Source organism: Protopterus annectens, chromosome 3.part1 (genome assembly GCF_019279795.1).
Source record: "Protopterus annectens isolate FY-2018-M chromosome 3.part1, PAN1.0, whole genome shotgun sequence".
NCBI classification, from domain to species: domain Eukaryota; kingdom Metazoa; phylum Chordata; order Ceratodontiformes; family Protopteridae; genus Protopterus; species Protopterus annectens.
In genome coordinates this window covers 286,040,805-286,060,611 of record NC_056732.1, presented here as the reverse complement: position 1 = coordinate 286,060,611, position 19,807 = coordinate 286,040,805, and the positions used below count along the sequence as shown (strand labels likewise).

The 19,807-nt window shown below is 38.7% G+C and overlaps 1 protein-coding gene across 1 annotated transcript in view; it reads left to right on the top strand.

Moving 5' to 3' along the window:
* The window catches only part of VWDE (von Willebrand factor D and EGF domains), a 740,920-nt gene that overhangs the window by 543,026 nt on the left and 178,087 nt on the right, over window positions 1-19,807 (top strand). The window lies entirely within an intron of this gene.

Below are 19,807 nucleotides of genomic sequence, written 5' to 3'. Positions count from 1 at the left end.
AAAAAGATCCTCAAGTCACCAGACAACCATTTCTGTAAGTGTCTCATGATTACAGTATCAGTGTGCCAGTGTTCAGCCTGAAAAGTTAGTTTGCATCCCACATCCATCCATCCATCCATCCATCCATCCATCCATCCATCCATCCATCCATATGCCCATCCATCTGTCCATCCATTTTCAATAACTATTTTATCCAGTTCAGGGTCATAAAGAGACACACACACACAACACACACACACACACACACACACACACACACACACACACACACACACACACACACACACAACACACACCTAGGTGCAATTTGCAGTATCACTAAGTCATCACACCAATGTACTAGGCCCTCATCAAACCCATCATAGAGTAGAATGTCCCCTTCAGTATGTAATAGAGTAGTAGAATGTCCCCTTCAGTATGTACCTCACCAGACACAAACAACAACTGGAACATCCACAAAGGTTCCTTCCAAAAAAAAAAAAAAAGAGTACAAGAAGTAAACACAATGTCCTACACCGACTGCCTCAAAGCCATTCTCTTTTCTCAGTATCATACAGAATTCTGAGAGGTGATCCTTGCCTGGCATACAAGGCATTCCAGGACCCTGTTTGAATTAACCTTTTGCACATCTGCAAAACAAACAGAGTCAGAGCTATTAGACTAAAAGACCAAAATTTTTCTTGGAACATAAATAGAACATGTTGAAAAGACAGATATATTTCTCAGGGAATTCACATTCTCTGGGACAGGCTCCTTATGCATTTGAAGCATAGTTCCTTCCTATTCCTATTTAAGCACAACTTGGACCTGTGGCTGGGTAATCATAAATTCACTCCTGGTCTGGCATCTAGGTCTCTGATGAACAGAAGCAGTCAGTAAAATCACTGCCCTCTATAAATGAATGTTGTCAGTCACATTTGGGTTGCACAGCTAGGCTTATAAGGGCACCAGTAGTCTTTAGCATAGTTTACACCTATGAACTTGTGAACCTATGGGAAGAAACTGGGGATGCCATCTGAAACTCACACAGCAAAATGGAGCTAATGCAAACAGGCATGCCATCTTTGGAAGAGGCAAAAAACTGAAAAAGTCAGCCTTTCCTCCACTCTATGCTGCACCTGTAATGGTGAAAAAATATGCACTACCTCTCTTTCTCTCTCTTTCTCAAAGTTACTTATAAAACAACAATAGCGTTAAAGCAATAAATGCTATGCTTAACACCACAGTTAAACAAATTTACAAAAATAATGCACATAAGTTATTTTCTAGGTTTCTGAGAATGAAGTGCAGAAACGTGGTATACATTGCATACAATCTTCAGAGGAAATTTTGAAAACAATAAGCTTCAGAGTCAGCCTTCCATAACTGTCCAATGACAGATAAACTACTGCAAACAGAAATGCAGCCATGGTGCACAGTTCACAAGCAAAAGAGACTTTAAGCATGCATACTTTTCAGTGGCTATTTCAGAAATCAACGGCATGTATTATACTATCTGCAGATCTCATATTACAGCTCTGAAGTTCATGGCTACTCAGTTAATTTTGCTAGAATCTGAGAAAGTGCAACTCATATTACCATCGACCTGTACATATCTGTTAAAAATGATAATCAGTACCAAAATTTGTAACAAGTGACCCAGATTTCACAGTACCTTTTAGCAAATGTATTGAAATGTACTGAAATCTGTAACAAGGGACCCAGATTTCCCAGTTCCTTCTAGCAAATATACCGAAATGTATTGAAATCTGTAAAATGTGACCCAGATTTCACAGTACCTTCTAGCTATCATGCGTATGCTGTATAAATATACAGATACATGCACATATAAACTGAAGTGGGTCACCTGCATGAGCCTGGTGCATGCAATTTCGTTTTGACTGTAGTTGTGTAGGCTAAATGACAATAAAGTTTACTTTGACTTTGACTAATACATTGCGTGCTTTTTAATATTTTGCAGCAATCTAACAATGGTGCTTTAACATAGTGATGGCTGTGCACCATAGAAGTTTGTAGACCTGCCTGTGCACTTCAATGGTAATCGACATGTACTAATGCTCAAATAACTGGCATCCAGTTACCAACAAAAAGAGATAAATGAGATGCAGATGCCATTGGTATTTATAAGCGAGGCTTGCAAATGAGCCTCTGCCTTTGAGCTATTTACAGCAGCGAGGAGTAAGCTGCTAGTTCCCTTTACTGAAATATGATTATACCTCCTATTAAGGAGTGATATACGCAAAAAGAGGTGCTCCTGCAGATTCTTATATCGCATTTATACTAGCATTTTGAAAAAGTCTAAATAAGGCAACCCATCAATATGCCAAGCTAGAAACTATCATATACAAGGGAAAGCAGTCAGTACTAATCAGCACTATAACGTACACATTTTATTTTACTAGTTGTGCCATGATGAAGAAAAGCTCAATTAGGAACAGTACCCTTCTGTTGCCACCAAATTTGAGCAATATAGATCTGGCATGCACCATGTCATGCAGACATTGAACATGTTAGTGGGTGCATGCACAGAGCATTCCCCATTATGTTTACATTTGATGCAGGTAGAGGGTAGGTGGTGACATTTCAGCTGCCAGTGTACAGATGTGTGATCCTTCCTACAGCTTCACCTGACAGAAATACTTTATTCCTGGATTTGAAATTTAAGACAACAAAACTTCCAGAGCTGGAAAACATGATATTACTAGAAGATGCAGAGTTTATATGTCAGTCATCTGTTTTATAAAGTAACCATCAAAGTTACCCATCTATAACCAAGTATATACCAGGATAATTGTTGATTTTTCACTGCCTGGCATCTGCATTTAGTGTCAGCAAACATTTAAGTATTTATTGCAGCTGAGGTACCATCTCCAGTCCCTTCAGTTTAGAGATGTGCCCTCAGTGGGCAGTGCCCACTGCTTACTACCCTCAGTTGTTGCAAGAGGAAGCTGGGAGAGAAACAGGTAAGTGATGTATGACAGGATGAATGCCATGTGGACTACAGCACTAAGATAGAGATTAATGTGGGGAAAGTAGGAAAAACAAGGTTCATAGGTTCATAGGTTCATAGGTTCATAGGTTCATACTAGGCTATCTGCCCAAGGGCATTTATAAGCCAAAACTATGCCTATCATTTTGCTGTGCCTCTGTCAAGCAGTGACACTGAAGTAATCCCTGGGGTATATCTGCAATCTCCCATCCATTGGTCAAGATTCCTCTTGAACAAGGCCAGAGAGGTGCTCTGCCTCACATGTAAGTCTCTGGGTGATGAATCTGTCCCTCCAGCGGTTTAAGTCTCCGCCTTGTGGTTCTGAGGGATCTAGATTTTGAGGTGAAGCATATTCATCAAATCTGGGTTTGACATGGCCTTATATGTCAGGCACAGGTCACCTCTGAGCAAGCTGTATGAGACTGAATAGAGCTGGAGTTCTTTCAGTCGGGCAGCATAAGACATATTTTGAGACCCTTTATCCTTTTGGTGAGGAACTTTGGGGCCTTTCAAGCTGCAGCAGGTGTCTGGTCAGATACATTCGAACAGGGCATTGTACTCAATCATAGGTCTAATGAGTGATGAAGGTTTTCCTATCTACGCTACTGTCAACCTGGGTCCCCAGATCCCTGATGACTTTTTCTGTGCTCAGTGGATTGCCACCTATATGGTAGCTAGGGTAACCTTGTTTTTCATCTGCAAACTTTGTCAGCCATAACCCTCCTGTGTTTGCTTGTACTTCAGGGACACCACTTGTGACAGGCTTTGAGTCTGACATGGCTCCAGCAACTCTGACCCTGTGGGTTCTGTCACTTAGCCAGTTTGGCTGTATGGACTGCCTTTCCTCATCAATGGGCACAAAGCCAAACTGGGTTGGATCGAGATGTTTGGGGCTACAATCCTCTGGAATAGATATCTCCTTTGCACTGAACCTGTCAGCCAGTATGTTGGCAATGTGTGTAGGTTCAGTAATTTTCACATCATTTTGAACTAATTGTTTCTAACATAGCTAAAGAAGGCCTTATGATTCTCTTTAGAGTCCTTGGCAATTTTTCTCTCAAAATTTGCCTTGGATGATTTTATGAGAGCTCTTAGTTTTTACTTATAATGATCAAAGGTGTCTTACCTTTCAAGGATTATGCTCTATCTTGTAGTAGCTTCCTCCTTTTGTTGTAGAGCTTGTTTATGGCAGGGGTCCACCAGACTTTGGTACAGAGAGCCTTAGTTTTGTTTGGGATTGCCTGATCCATGCAGTCCTGTAGGTGCTGGTAGAAGGCATTTGTAAGTGATTCAGCGGTTTGAGTAATGTTTACCACTGGCTCAAAGTGTGTTTTCACTGTGGTCTTTTTGTTTCAGGTTTTATGATCTGATCTCACCAGTGAGTTGAACATTTTGATCCCATGTTCGTGATGATGAGATCAAGTATGTTTTGGTGACTAGTTGTTCCATGGCATTTGAGTTTATGAACTCCAGGAACCTTTGGTAGTTGAAGTCACCTAGTATGATGGTGTTTGGAGATACATTTATCCTCCAATGTTTTCAGGAAGGCCATGTGAGGTTCCTAAGTTTGAGAGGGTGGCCTGTAACATGCTACAAATTGCAGAGCAGTCTTGCCTACGGTTAATTGCACCTGGATGGTCTCCGGTGAAACCTGTTAGTGCTGGGGTGCTCTCAGGCATTGAGAAAGTCTGATTCCATTCATACTGCTCATACAAATATTCTTTTACTTTAAATTTCAGAGGATAAAGAGAAAGTACCCAACATCCTCAGTTCAGCAAACTAATATGAAGGCACTTGTCTTTCATACTGATTATCTTATTGAATTTCAATGTGTTTCTGACTATAACTGATGTAACAGCTGCTTAAGATATTGGGACAGCAGGTATACCTATAGTTGGTGCACTATTATCCTAGCTAATGTGCCACATAATACACCACTGCTACAGTAAGTGCACCACTATCCTAGGTACTGTGCCAAACAATGCACAATTGCTGCAGTCAGTGCACGGCTATCCTAATTACTGTGCCACACAATGCACAACTGCTACAGTCAGTGCAACACTATCCTAGGTACTGTGCCATACAATACCCACCTGTTACACTCATTGCACTGCTATCCCAGGTACTGTACATCCCAATGCCTAACTGCTACAGTCGGTACACTGCTATCCTAATTACTGTGCCACACAATGGAGAACTGCTACAGTCAGTGCATCACTATCCTAGCCACTGTGCCACACAATGCACAGCTATTACAGGCAGTGCACTGCTATTGTAGGTATAGTGCCACATAGTGCACACCTGCTGCAGTCAGTGTACTATCATCCTTGGTATTGTGCCTCAAACAGCACCCATGCTGTAGCCAGTGCACTGCTATCCCTGCTACTATTCCACACAATACACAATTGCTACTGTCAGTGCACTACTATCCTAGGTACTGTGCCACACAATACCAACCTGCTACACTCATTGCACTGCTATCCCAGGTACTGTACATCACAATGCCTAATTACATTCAGTGCACTGCTCTACTAGCCACTGTGCCATACAATGCACAACTACTACAGGCAGTGCACTGCTATCCCTGGTACTGTACCACACAATACACAACTACTACAGTCAGTGCACTGCTGTTGTAGCTACTGTGCCATACAATGCACAACTACTACACTCAGTCCACTGCTCTTCTAGCTACTGTGCCACACAATGCACAACTGCTACAGTCAGTGCATTGCTATCCAAGGTACTATGCCATGCAATACACAAAAGAATTTCATGAAATCATCTCCAAATCATATCTCACACCATCTTTAGCCCATATTTATTCCCAGAACTCCATATGTTATTCACATCACAGCTTTCCCAAGCCCACCCTTACAGTTTGTATAGTTTCATGTCAAACTGTCAAGTGCTTAAAATGCTGGCAAAACAGTTAGGAAATTCACTCTTTGAACTTTGACGGAATTTGATTGTATGAGATTGTGGTGCACTGGAGAATGGGAATTTGCCCTTTCCCACTCTAATGAAATCTTGTAATTGGTATATATAAGTAGCATAGAGTGTAGTTTTTTTTTTTTTTGTTTTTTTTTGTGGGTTTAACACCCTGCAATAAAATATATTTTATTTTTGTTTGCATTTTTTCTTTGTTCTATTCTTGTAGATTTGATCATTAAGATGTTTAAGTGCTCTTCACTTCAAGTGCTTGTCATATACTCACTTTTGTACACTTTCTTTACTGAATTTCTTCTACTAGTTAACTAGTGAAGACTAAAGTATCACGGTGAAGCAATGAGACCAGGAAGAATAAACAATATATGTTTACTGTTCCTGCAATTTGCAGCTTACATTTTTCATGATATGCATTTCTTATTATATTGCCTGGAAACAAAATGTGACCATGTACCTTTTTCTACTAGATGTCACAAAACTATTCTTTGAATGCAGAGCCATTATTTTACAGGTTCATAGGTTAGTGTCAAAAGCTTATATGCTACTGGCCTTCAAGAAACTTGATTGCTTTAATCCCATGTTAGTATTAATTGATATAAAGATCAGTTTGTAAAGAAGGAGAGCTTGCTCAAGTGCAAAAACAAAAAAACAAAAAAAAACACCTTCTGTGTTTTGGGCATTATTTTTGGCATTGCTGAAGCTTGGGGTTCTAACAGTCAAGTAGAACCCCTGGAAAGATTTGGCTCCAAAGCTGACTCATGTGGAACACCACTGATAACCCCACAGAGGGCTTACATTTTTCATAGTTGTGAGTACCTTAGCTGAGATATGAAATAAAATGGATACAGTTAACTTAGACTAATTGTCAACTATTGACCTCATTACATAAATATGATGTTACATGTTACGGCAAACAAAACACTATTCTGGCAACAAATGTTGAAACTGCAATGTGGAAATCCACATTATACAGTATATAACATGGTAAAATGCACTCTAGAAATAAGTGGGAACTCCATATGACTCAAAAAAATTAACTAGCTCTTAGAAAAGCTCCATTTCCTGACAAACACCCTGAATTCCTGACTGTTATAAAAAAATATCTAACAGTTTGTGAAGCCATATGTGAATGCCGCAGAAAAGGTACCTCCATCTGTGTTCCTCACCAAAGAATCCAGTGCTGTCAAGCAGCAGCCCAGACTTCTACCCTGCTATTTCATCCCTTTACAAAATCATATTTTCTTGATGCTTGAGAAAGTAATACATTTTTATTCATATGGCTACCATAAAAAGGCTTTGTTGAACATATGACGTTAAAATAACAGAAGCTAGCATATTATCTTTAATGAAGCCTTATAACATCATCAGTTAGAATATTTCCTCTTCCTACACTTAAAACGCCACTTCATCACAGCCATCAGAAGTGTGCAACTTGTTATTTCTTCATCTACAACCACATTTTTATGGACAAATGCATTTTTTTACCTTCTATTCTCTATTCAGTACACATATTACAAAATAATTTTTCAACCAGGTCACAGTCCAAAGTTATCCTAGCAATGGTTTGTTTTCTATTGTCTAAGAACAGGTGTTATAAAGGGAATCCATTTTGTTGACCCCCCATTTAGCTCTGGCACTGCTATATGATTAAATAAGGACACCACATAGTGTGATTTCCCATTTTCTGATGAACAAGAACATTTCAAAATGCATCTACTAACAGTTGTCATTATATGCAGCATATAACTGAATATTCAGCAGTACTGACAAATACAGTTCCTTCTCTCAAAAATCAAAAGCAAAGGAAAAATAAATTGTGGGAATATGCCCACAATTTAACTGCAGTTATTATTCACTAAGAAACCTTATAGCATATGAAGACTTGTTAAACTCTATGACTATCACACAGTCCGCCATACCTCTCAACTTCTTTGCTCAATAATTCTCACAAGACTAGAAATAATGGAGGGTTCAAAGGCCCAAATTCAGGGCAGTTTTAAGTATTATTCTAATTCATATACATTAAAAGAACATACATTTTCTGAATAATAAACAGAAGGAAGATGTGATGACGGCCATTACTGACTGTATTCCCTAGTGATTTACTAGAAAATTAAAGATTTTACAAGGTGCACATGAACAAAAACAAGGCAAAATCAGGGATGTTCTACAAACTTCTGGACCATTGAGATGTATGGTCTTCACAGAGGAAAACAAACAGAGGCTTTTTATACTTTGTAAAACAATAGCCGAAGCCTAGGTATTTGATCCAGACAGAGTACATATAAAAGTTGAACAGCAGAGGGCAGAAGTGTACTTCCTCCTTCATAAGCCATTATGCACTGTACCCAAGCTGCAATTAAAGCGTCTCGAATAAAATTTATTTTACTGGATTAAGACATGTATGTATTATTCTGGACTGTAGTTGGAAACTACAGAAGGAATACATGCCTAGGAGGACAGATCGGTTCAAAGCTAAACACAACAATTTCTACTTCAAGTAGTGTATCCTTTGTAATAGGAGATAAAGGAGCTTGTTTAAGAGTACATCCACATTTGTCCTATATACTAAGAAAAGCTAAGTAAAATAATATCTGGCAGTATACCTCTCAACATGTTAGCGCAGGATATTGGACATACTTTAAAATAATGATGAGATAAACTTGCAAAAATAGGGACAGATTTTAAATATTGCTCCTATAAACTTAGAAAGTTGCTAGAATAACAGTATTTGTATTAGCATGCCTTTTATGAAGGATATGAAGCCTGAAACTCAAACGTATTTCATTATTCAGTGACTTCAATATTCACTGATTTGCCAGAAAACAACAGAATTTATGAGGAACGCACCAAAAATATGAGGCAAAAATCTGGATATTCTGTGAAAATCTGTACAGTTGAGAGGTATGCAGTCTTATTTGTAAGACTTAACATGAGTTCACGCTATATGACATTGATGAAAGATTCCAACTGTAAATGTTTATTTAAATAATTTTTGTCATTACTGCTTATGTCTGAGCAGTCTTAATGTTGTATAATATAAACATACACATAACGTTTCAGGAAAGTTTGCAGTTTTAAAATTATGGATATATTTTCTTGAATGCATTACATAGTGTTATTATGCAAGGGTTCTGACCTATAGATTTGAATATAAAATGTAACATTTATCACACATTTATAAAAGAAAGTTAGTTTATTTTTCATTATAGCCAATTATTTATTATAATATTTTTGAGAATATGACTATTTTTTAACATTATTCTTACAAATTCAGACATCAGTTTTACCTTCAAGATAATGTTCTCACAGAAATTATTTCTTTAGGATATTTATTACAATACTCACATTAGTTGTTGCCCTAAATGTCATGTTAGTTTATTAAATTACATACCAATTAGCTGTGGCTGTTACACTGGTATATTTCTGTTAGAGCTGTATTGCAGAATCATATTTACCTGACTTTGAGTCCCAAAGCAAAAGAAGAACTGGATGGTATATTTACTAGCAGTTTTAGCGGTAAAACAAAGGGCATTTTTGTCAAGTCTTTGAGATCTTGTGTGTTATAAATTCATATGGGTCAAGGGGGCACACAGCCTAATTCATATCAAAACTGAGGACATCTGAGCAAGATGTCACCCTACAGGAAAAATGTTCTGCTTATTAATAAAGACAGTACTGTTGTTTATTACAGAGGGAAACAGTAGGAAACAATAGTAATTTGTTTCTTTGACATATAAGATTAAATTTTTAGTCAAGGACTGGACTAGACATTTATGTCAACAGAATCAGGACTGGATATTTGTAACAAAAGAAATATGTAACACTAGTTAAAAAATAAATAAACCAACAAAGAAAATAAGCGCACAAAGTGAATCAAAAAAGGTATTTTTGCATGGTGCAAATTGTTCCCTGAACTACTTTTTTACTTTTCTTTATCCCTTGTATTAGCCATCAGGCTCTAATCCTGTACTAATAACACCCCCACAACACTTACTCAGCATATTAAAAAAAAAAAAAACAAGAGGAAAAAGTCTAAGAATGTTAGCCCTCATCCTTGTGAAAGGAGCAAGACACATTTTACATTACATCCCAAGCTCCTCTTCTCCTGTTTATTACTGAAGGGGGGTGTGCAATACTGGCCCCATAATGTGTGCATGCTTCCACTCATATGCAGAAAATTTAAAAAATTACTCTTTGCTTGACAGACTTAGTGCCCATCTCAATGCTCTGCAATCCATGTTTACCACCCCTTCCCATTGCCAGGTGTCACCAGTGCTGCAGAGCAGGTCAACACTCTCCCGTAGATGAGTGCGCCCTGTTCAATCACTCATAATCATCCCTCCTTACTGGCACATGCTCTGCACTGGTCACCAGTCAGTCCTTATTAATTCATGCTGTAGTCAGGGCTTTGTCCATATTCTATTGAGCAGCTACAGAGTATGACAAGTTATAAGACAAATGCACGGAAACAGCAGCAGGACATGAGAGCTCCATTTAGCACGATATGTTAGGCAGCTGTACCTGTTTCAGCAGACATATATAATTATAGTCGAAGAATGTACTACTGCACAGTTGTGAGGAATTAGATCAGGCAAGGTCTAGATGGATAAGCAACACCTGGCCGCAAGCACTGACAAATGTCATTGCAAGAGCACCAGTCTAGCATACATTAAACAAGCTACAGAAACACTGGAAAATGTGATGTATGCATGGTTTGTAAGATAAATAAACCTACATACAGGATATTACAGAGGCTGGACATGTACCCAAAGTACACATCAAGGTCCAGAGGGGAGACTGTCTTCTTCTAGGAATAAGCTGATCTCAAGGTCCGCAGCTCAGCTAAATTTATCAAACATCCATAATAACAGGCTTGTATCACAGTGTTGACCATTTGATACAGGATCCTCAGAGTCTATAAACTGTTCAATGCACAGGTGCTGAATAAAAGTTGACAGAGTAGTCCAGCCACAGAACAGAAGGAGAGTCCAGGAGTTCTCCATTTCCATCACCGACAAAGAGATGATCATATACAAAATCAAGATATATGACAGCAAAATAAAAAATGCAGCAGTCTACCTATTCAAAGGGTTTATATTACGACATCGAATGATAAAAAGAAAGAACGCTCTTTTATCGAACACTAAAAGTCAAAAGCACTGAATGCCGAACACACAGAACAGCGTTTTTTCCCAGGGAAAAAAAATCACTGGGCCGTTTTTCGGGATGTTTCCATTTCCTCCACTGTGGTGCAATCTCAGAGTTGGTATATTTAATTAATTATTTTGTGTTTGATTTTTTTTTTTTTTTTTTTTGCGGAGCAGCGTTTTTTTTCCCAGGGAAAAAAATTGCTGGGCAGTTTTCTGGACTTTGCCATTTCTTCCACTGTGGTGCGATCTCGGAGTTGGTATATTTAAGTAGGGGTGTGCGGGGAGTTGAAGCCCCCCCACTTTAGTTTGTGTTTGAATTTTTTTTTTTTTTTTTTGCGGAGCAGCGATTTTTGCTGTTTTGTGTGTTCATCGTTTACTACTTTTGGTTTTTAGTGTTCAATAAAAGAGTGTTCGCTCTTTTTATCCTTAGATGTAATATGCACCCTTTAATTAGGTAGACTGCTGTATTTTTTATTTTGCTGTCATGTGTCTTGATTTTGTATATGATCACGTCTTTGTTGGTGATATAGACCCTAATCAAATACTGGAATGGATTTAGTCATATGCAGCCAGCCAGGATAAACATGAGTAACAGAGAGGACAGAATACTCCCACAATTAAAACAAGGACTAATATTTCTCAACTACCCAAAAAATTTAAAAACATTTAGATTTTTCTCCCATATTTTTAGTGTTCCCAATAGAATATGTGGTTTTCTCACAAATCATCAAGACATTTAACTATCAAAGATTACATGCTAATACAAAACATGTTATTTTAGCAGCTATGTAATTAGGAGCAATATCTAAAATCCGTCCCTGATTTGGGGCCTTTTTCACCGATCATTTTCATTTTGTCCAGAATTCTTGCACTATAAGTTTGAGAAATATGCCAAAACTAAGGCAATATTACACCACAGACATGAAGATGAGCACAATAAAGGTAGCAAGGGACTCTGGCTAACAAAGTTTGCAGATGACTGCAAACTGAGAGCCATTACTGAATCCCCAAATGATGTGGATATTCTACAAACGGGCCTTACAGAAACAGATGCTTGGTGCCAGAGCCACAGGCTCAAGCTTAATGGCAAGAAATGTACAGTTATCCCCTTTGGGAAAAAACATGTACCCATGAATTACCACATAGGTGACAGTACACTAAACACCAAAAGTGTGATGAGAGACTTAGGGACACAGGTGGACAGTGGTCTCACCTTCGATAACCACATTGCCACAACAGTCAGGAAATCCTTCTATGTAGCAAACCTCATCACCAAGGGCTTTTTATCCAGAAAAAATTAGTCCATTGTCCCACTGTATTCATCCCTCATTAGACCCATTATAGAGTACAATGCCCCGTTTGGTATGTACCTCACAAGACATCTGCAACAGCTGGAAAGGCAGCAGAAATACCTCACTAAAAGAATCACAGGCCTAAAGCAGATGCCCTATGCTGACCGTCTAAAAAAAACTCCAGCTATACTCTGTGGCATATCGTCTACTCAGAGGTGATCTCTGCTTAGCATACAAGGCCATATCAAACCCTGAGCTGTTGGACATGCTCCACTTAAAGAAATCCCAATCCCTCAGAGACACACACTCCAGGAATCTAAACCTTGTCATCACAATGAACAGAACATGCTGGAGGGATAGGTTCCTGACCCAGAGACTCCCCAGACTCTGGAATAGACTGCCCATACATGCCAAGCAGAGCGCCTCCTTGGCCGTCCTCAAAAGGAACTTTGACGATTGGATGGGAGATAGGAAATTCACCCCGAAGATCACGTTAGTCACCTTGCTTGACAGGGGTCTAGGGAAGTAAATATTGTGGAAAGAAACATCCAGGGAAATGTTATGGCTAGGCTTGTAAGATAGCCTAGTACCAACCTATGAGCCTATGAACCCTAAACATCAGTGTGAGACAGAACTCTACAACCAGCAACCTGAATCAGCTAACATATTGGCCCTGAGTCATCTGACACAGTAAAGAACATGCGTGGTGAAAATCAGGGCTATTCTGTATTTCCTTGCGGACCAGCTGATCAGCATTTAACTAACTGAATGCAGCTGGTGGAACATATTCTTTGTTTCCTTGTGTAAAATCTCTTTGCTCTGTTTTAGGATTTTTCATCTCCCTTCTCCACTGTTGTGTGTTCAATGATGTGCTGAATCAGCCAGTACCCAGAAGCACCACAAGGAATGACAGTTATTGGTTTTGTTTATAAGTTGTTTTTTATATTGGTTTTGTTTACAGTTTGCAAAAGAACTACAAATCCAAAAATGTAAAGTAAACCCTTCAGAAATGAGAAAAACAGAGCAACAGACTTCTGTCTAGCAATTTGTGATTTTATCCCAACTCTATAAACCCCAAAGAGACTAAACAAGGATGTGTGATATACTAATTGCTAAATTACATTAATCTTTACTAGCTGTCCAAAGTAGAACAGGATCAAAGTGCCTGAATGAGAGGTTAGTGATGTAATTTCAGACAGTAGCTGGGTGTCAGAGGTCCACCAAGGGAATCACAGAAACTGAATTCCAGTGGGTGGGCCTTGCCTTCTTTTAAGGAGGAAAAGGATTTCTTAAGTCACACTGTAGCAACCCTAGTAGAGACCAACAAAAAATGCAATGTGGTCTGTAAGATTCAAGGGGAAGTTAGACCTTTGTGACAGGAGGAGACATGGAACAAACATAAGCCAACCTAAGAATTATCATGGAAATGATCATTAATGATATAGCAAACCTCCAGACATTGGACCCAACCCAGTTTGGTTTCATCAAGGGCAGGTCATGCCTACTTAGCCTGGTGGACTTCTTTGATAAGGTCACCATAGCAATGGATGAGGGCAAAATGGTTCAGACTACCTTCCTTGACCTGGCCAAGACATTTGATATGATACCCCACTCAGGCATTGTTGGCAAACTCATGAGGTCAGGTGCAAACCCATATGTCACCCAGTGGATAGCCAACTGACTCAGACAGGACCTAGGAAGTTAGAATTGAAGAGTCCACTTCTATAAAGAGGCCATTCAGAAGCAGAGTCCCTCAGGGACTGGTCCTTGATCACTCCTTTTTGGCATTTACATCTCTGAAGTCAAGGCCAATGTCAGTGGTCTCTGGATGAGTAAATTTACAGATGATTGCAAATTAGGAGCTGTCATTGAATCCCACACTGACACAAATGTTCTCCAGGAAGGGCAGGCACAGACAAACAACTGGTGTCAGGGCCATGGACTAAAACTAAATGCCAAGAAATGCATAATAGTATCCTTCGGGAAGTCATCTACCCCTGCTAACTATCATATTGACAACACATCCCTTAGAGTTGAATCAGTAGTCAGTAGATTTAGAGAAACACATAGACAATAATCTAGCCTTTGATCATCATGTGTCTGCAGTGGTGTGGAAATCACTCTATGTTGCGCAACTTATAAACAAAGGTATGGCATCTAAGTCCAAGGAAATCATTGTTCCACTGTATTCAGCATTCATCAGACCTATCATTGAGTGTAATTCCTCCTAATGAAGCATATCCAACAATTGAAGCATCCCCAGCTGTCACTCATTAAATGAATACAGGGAGTATGTAAAATGTTGTGTACAGACTGTCTCAAGAGCCTATCCCTGTATTCTGTCTCCTACAGGCTGTTGAGGGGAGATCTATGTCTGGCATACAGGGCATTCAGACCTCACTCTGATGGACCTCCTGCTTATTTACAAAACAAACAGGACCAGAATTACCCATTCTAAACATTTAAACCTTGCCTGTAATATAAATAGGATCTGTTCGAGAGATAGGTTTGTATTCCAGAGAATACCCTGTCGCTGAAACAGGTTCCCCATCCAGGTGAAGCAGAGTTCCTCCCTAACCAAATTCAAGTGCAACTTGGACAATTGGATGGGGAACAGGAAATTCATCCCTGGTTTGGCACCTATGTTTCTAATGGACACAGGCAATCTGTAAATGGTTCATCTCCCAGACCACTGCTTGTAAATGTTTCACCTCCCAAGACCCTCCTTACACCTATCAAGGGGACCAGAACTTTTCAGAGATTTGGGATGCATGGCTTGGCATTAAAAGGCCCTTGTGGTCATTAGCCTAGTCAATACCTATGAACCTATGAAAGTCTTTCTTTTCTAATCTTTTAAGGAGAGTGCTCTGATAGGTAGGGAAAGTAAATTCCATGCAACAGTAATATTTTAATCACTGTCCACGCTCATATGTCCTTTATGGGGAGAAACTAGTTGCAAGGGTGCCCACTGCTGGTGGGAGCCAGAAGCCAGCATGTCAGTAGGAATGTAGAGAAAAAAACACTAAACATCTCAGTGCATTTGCTAAATGGAAGCTGGAAATTGCATAGCAGACAGCAAAGTGAATTGCACTGGGAAGATAATCCAGCAGCTAGAGCAACGATAGACTTATTCCTGCTGTTTGCACACATGTGTAATAGTGGTAGTGATGTCACAGAGCTAGAAAATGTAGTGATGTCACAGAGCTAGAAAATGTAGTGATGTCACAGAGCTAGAAAATGGACACACCAGATGCACTGAGACAAAAAAATCAGGATGCAAATACCAGTAACAGGGAAGGAGCATAAAGCACAAGTGCGAGTAGTCCAGTGTTACTGGCAGGGGCAGTTATACACCGGTATGACTGCCTTTGATACACACTCCTGAATCCTGAATCACTGATACACACTCCTGAATCCTGAATCATTGATACACACTCCTGAATCCTGCTGACATTAAAGTCTCCAGTAATACACAATCTCTGTTAAAATGAAGCCTTAAACAGAAGTGCAACATTATACCACAGCTGCAGGCTATGAGGCAGTCTTCAGAACAGTTAGATTATAAAGGGCAGTTCTTCACAGAGTTAGAGAGAGAGCTAGTAAAAGTTTGCTGCATAAAACTGCAAGTTATAATGGTGTAACTAGGGTTCAGAACATTAAGTGATACTTGTATCTGATGATTATTGGGAGAATAGATGGGAAACTTGGAGCAATTTAGGAAGATGTAAAAATAAAACTGCAGCATAGAAAACGTATTTATTTATTTGTTTGGCTGGGACTATCAAATTTAAAGATACCAGGCACAACATCCTCAGTCATGTATAAACACACAAATAGATATAAACAGATATAACAGCACAAGATGCATTATTAATGGTTTCCATATCAAATGAAATACAAATATATATAGATGTATTATTGTGTTTATATAGCATATGAAAAACACAAGTATACCTAAAATTAATAGTGAGTAATATGGGGTGTTAGCATAAAGGAGTTGGGGTAGGCATAATGGCTAAGGTGTTTACCTCATAAACACAAACACAGGGTTTGATTATCACCTTTAAAAGAAAAATTGGCAAGGTTTAAAATGGCCCACAAGAGTAGCTAGCCTAGTACTCACCTACGAGCCATTTCTATCTAATAGTAAATCACTCACCATTTATACATAGGTGGAATACAAATCTGACTAAGCCAATGCTGCCCATAACTACTTACTAATAAGCATTTGGATAATACAATAAACTGAAATAAATGTAACATAATAAGGCAAAGCATAGGGGCAAACAACATAGTACTATAAACCATATCTAACACCTGAGCTACATTTTTGGTATTTGGTGAAATACTCCTTTGATGTCTGGTGAAATGAGTGCTTCTTTGTGAACTTTAGACAAAAATGGAAGGCTGTTCTAAAGTTGGCATATATAGTTCAAGTAACATGCACCCCGTTACCTGTTTGCATATTTGCGGATATGTATGAGACAATCCATAGAGTACCATCTAAGAGTGGAAGTTAACAAGCAGGTAAAATGTAAGGGGAAAGAAATGTATTGTTACAGTGTTTGTTTCTGACACTGACAAGAAAGAATAGGCTAAATCCATCCTAGCTTTTTGCTGTTTTCTTGCAGAGACAGAATATACATGGAGATTAAATTTAATCTGGTTATCAATAGCAGTTAGTAATTTAGTGAATTCTACTACCTAAATTCATAAACCACTTAAACAGGAGATATTAAGGATGTCTGATAAAAACAAAATGGTATTAGTTCACCTACAACATCACATTTGCTAGCAAGGATAATTGATTTTCTCCCTCCAGCATTAAAATGTAGTCTTGTAAGCAAAAGCTGTGACTAAAGAGGTGTAAATGGGTTCTACCTTAGTATTAAATCAAATCCTAGCAGCAAGTAGAACAGTTGGCTGATACACACACTGCTGGAGCTGGCATTGGCTTGCCGTGTTAATAATAAAGACTGTGAATAAGGTGTTAGCAATAACAATGATATGGGATTTGGTATAATAGGTATGATGTTTACCTCATACTTGTATAGCACAGGGTTTGATTCTCACTCTTGAAAGAGAAACAAGCTCGACTTAAGAATGGCCCACAACAGCTGCTAGCCTAGTACTTTACTAAGAATTTCAATGAGCCTTGCTAGAGCCCATATATCATCAATAGAAGTGAAGGTAAGATTGCATCATTCACTTCATTCACTAAGCACCTATTTTCTAAATAACTAACCGATCACCTGACAACATTGAATGACAGACTATATGCATCAAATTTACTGGTATATTATGACCTACTGTACAGAAGCCTTTGAAAGTCTCAAAATAGTGAGACAATGAACTTAGTGATGGTAAATTAGGTACATCTGAAGTCAACATCATCTCTCTAGGCTATGTTTCTATTCATGTGCTGGCCTGAAGACTTGCTGTGTCTCAGACGTGAGTTCCAGAATTTTAAATAAAGAAGATAATAAGGCAGCTGGCATCTTATTTTTTAGGGGCAGTCGTGTACTGCCTTTATGCTGGGGTCCTTTTTCCAAACATAGGGAACAAGGCCTTCCTTAAATGAAGCCCTGATCAATATTCTTATTGCGTATCCTGCAACAGATGGTGACATCTTTCAGAGCTACTGATACTAGCCATCCATGTGGATGGAAAAGAGTGAACCTTTTCTAAGAGAAGGAATATAGTGGGAGAAAAGGATTACATTTGTTTTACTTTAACTTATGAATTAAAAATAAAATTGGTAACAAAAATAGCTTACTTTTTCCTCACTATTTAAGTCAGGGTATCAAGAATGTATGGTATCCATAATGTATGGATTTATGCCCAGACTGTAGTAGTCAATAAATACAGTTCTGGAACTTTCAAGTATATGGAAGCAGTAGTTTTGCTTTCCAGAAAGTGTACCAGGTGTTGCTTTATTTCTTGCTTTCCTATATTCCACAAGATCAGGAATATGCTTTATTTGATGCTGTTTAAACCAAAAGGGATCACTAAGTGACATCCAGGAAAGATTAGAGGTAGAGGAGTAATCACATTTTTTGTTTTAGAAACTTAGTACTCATATGCAAAATTCAATTTTCCATGAATAAAAAAGCATGCTCAGTCTCCTAGGCAACTTTGAAAGCAGCTCAACCTTTATGTATAAGCCACCATAGTTAATAAAGTGATTACTCCTTATTACAGACCCTCCTGTCATTTTGTGTGTGTAGGAAAATATTTGATAGGATCATAGTATCATAGAAGGTTACTAAGCTACAGTTGATGTGGTATTCAGTAGGAGCTGTGTTTTTGCTGAATGGTATGATAATACATTTTTTGCTTTTCACCTAAGGCCATGACTTTGGCACCAGTCATTTGTTACTGTGAAACCCTTTTGCAGTATGTTAACATCATTTGTGGAGTCAATGACAGCACCCAACTTACAGTCATCTACAAACTTGGTCAGCCACAGGCCTTTTGTCTTTGCCTGGACCTCTGAGAAGTAGATGCCAAACAGTATGGGTCCCAGGACAGATCCCTGGGGAACACCACTAGTGACAGGTCTGCTGTCTGATACCCTTATCAAGGGTATTAGAACTTGTCAGAGATTTTGAATGCATGGCTAGGCTTAAAAAGGCTCTTGTGGTCTTTAACCTAGTAAACACCTATGAACCTATAAGATTAAAGTGAAAAAAAGTATCATCACAACAATATATTCCAACTTGTTGCACTTAGACAGTATACTGACCCTAGACAAGCTGTAACAGTCTTCATTTCACACCTCTCACATTTGATTGTGAGGTTAATTATAGAAATAATGGCAACACTTTTTCTGTCCAACACAACTTTATGTGCGCACATCTGAAGTTGTTTGGTTTTATAATAGGTGGAACTAAAGGCAGGGGTTCAGGAAGGAACTCTGCAATAAGACTGTGTAAACCCTTTATACAGCTGTGGGATCTGGAGGCTTAGTCGTCCCAGAAGTGAAGAGGATCTAGATTAACTGTGATGCATTTTCTGTCTTATTTTAAAAGGTAATTACTTGTTAACTCTTCTTTACTGCAAGCCAGACCAGTTACGCGTGTGCTTTCCAATATAGTGTGTGCCCCAGATAAAGTTGACGTTATTTTTTACACTTGTGCAAACATACTGGCACTGTCCCAGACAAGTAAGTTCTATCACAGGATAATCACATGCGCACTGCACACATACATCCCCACACACACACACAGGCTATTGTTTCACCCAAACAGTATCCACACTAAAGATACCCCTCATACTCAGTAATTTTAGCTACTTTGTTGACTGAGCATACTTTGGATTTTAGATTGTGATAAAAATGGCCACAGCAATGTATTTCAGCTTTGTGTCACACAAAAAGGTACCCATATTAAAAATACTCTTATTTGTATCACTTAAATACACAT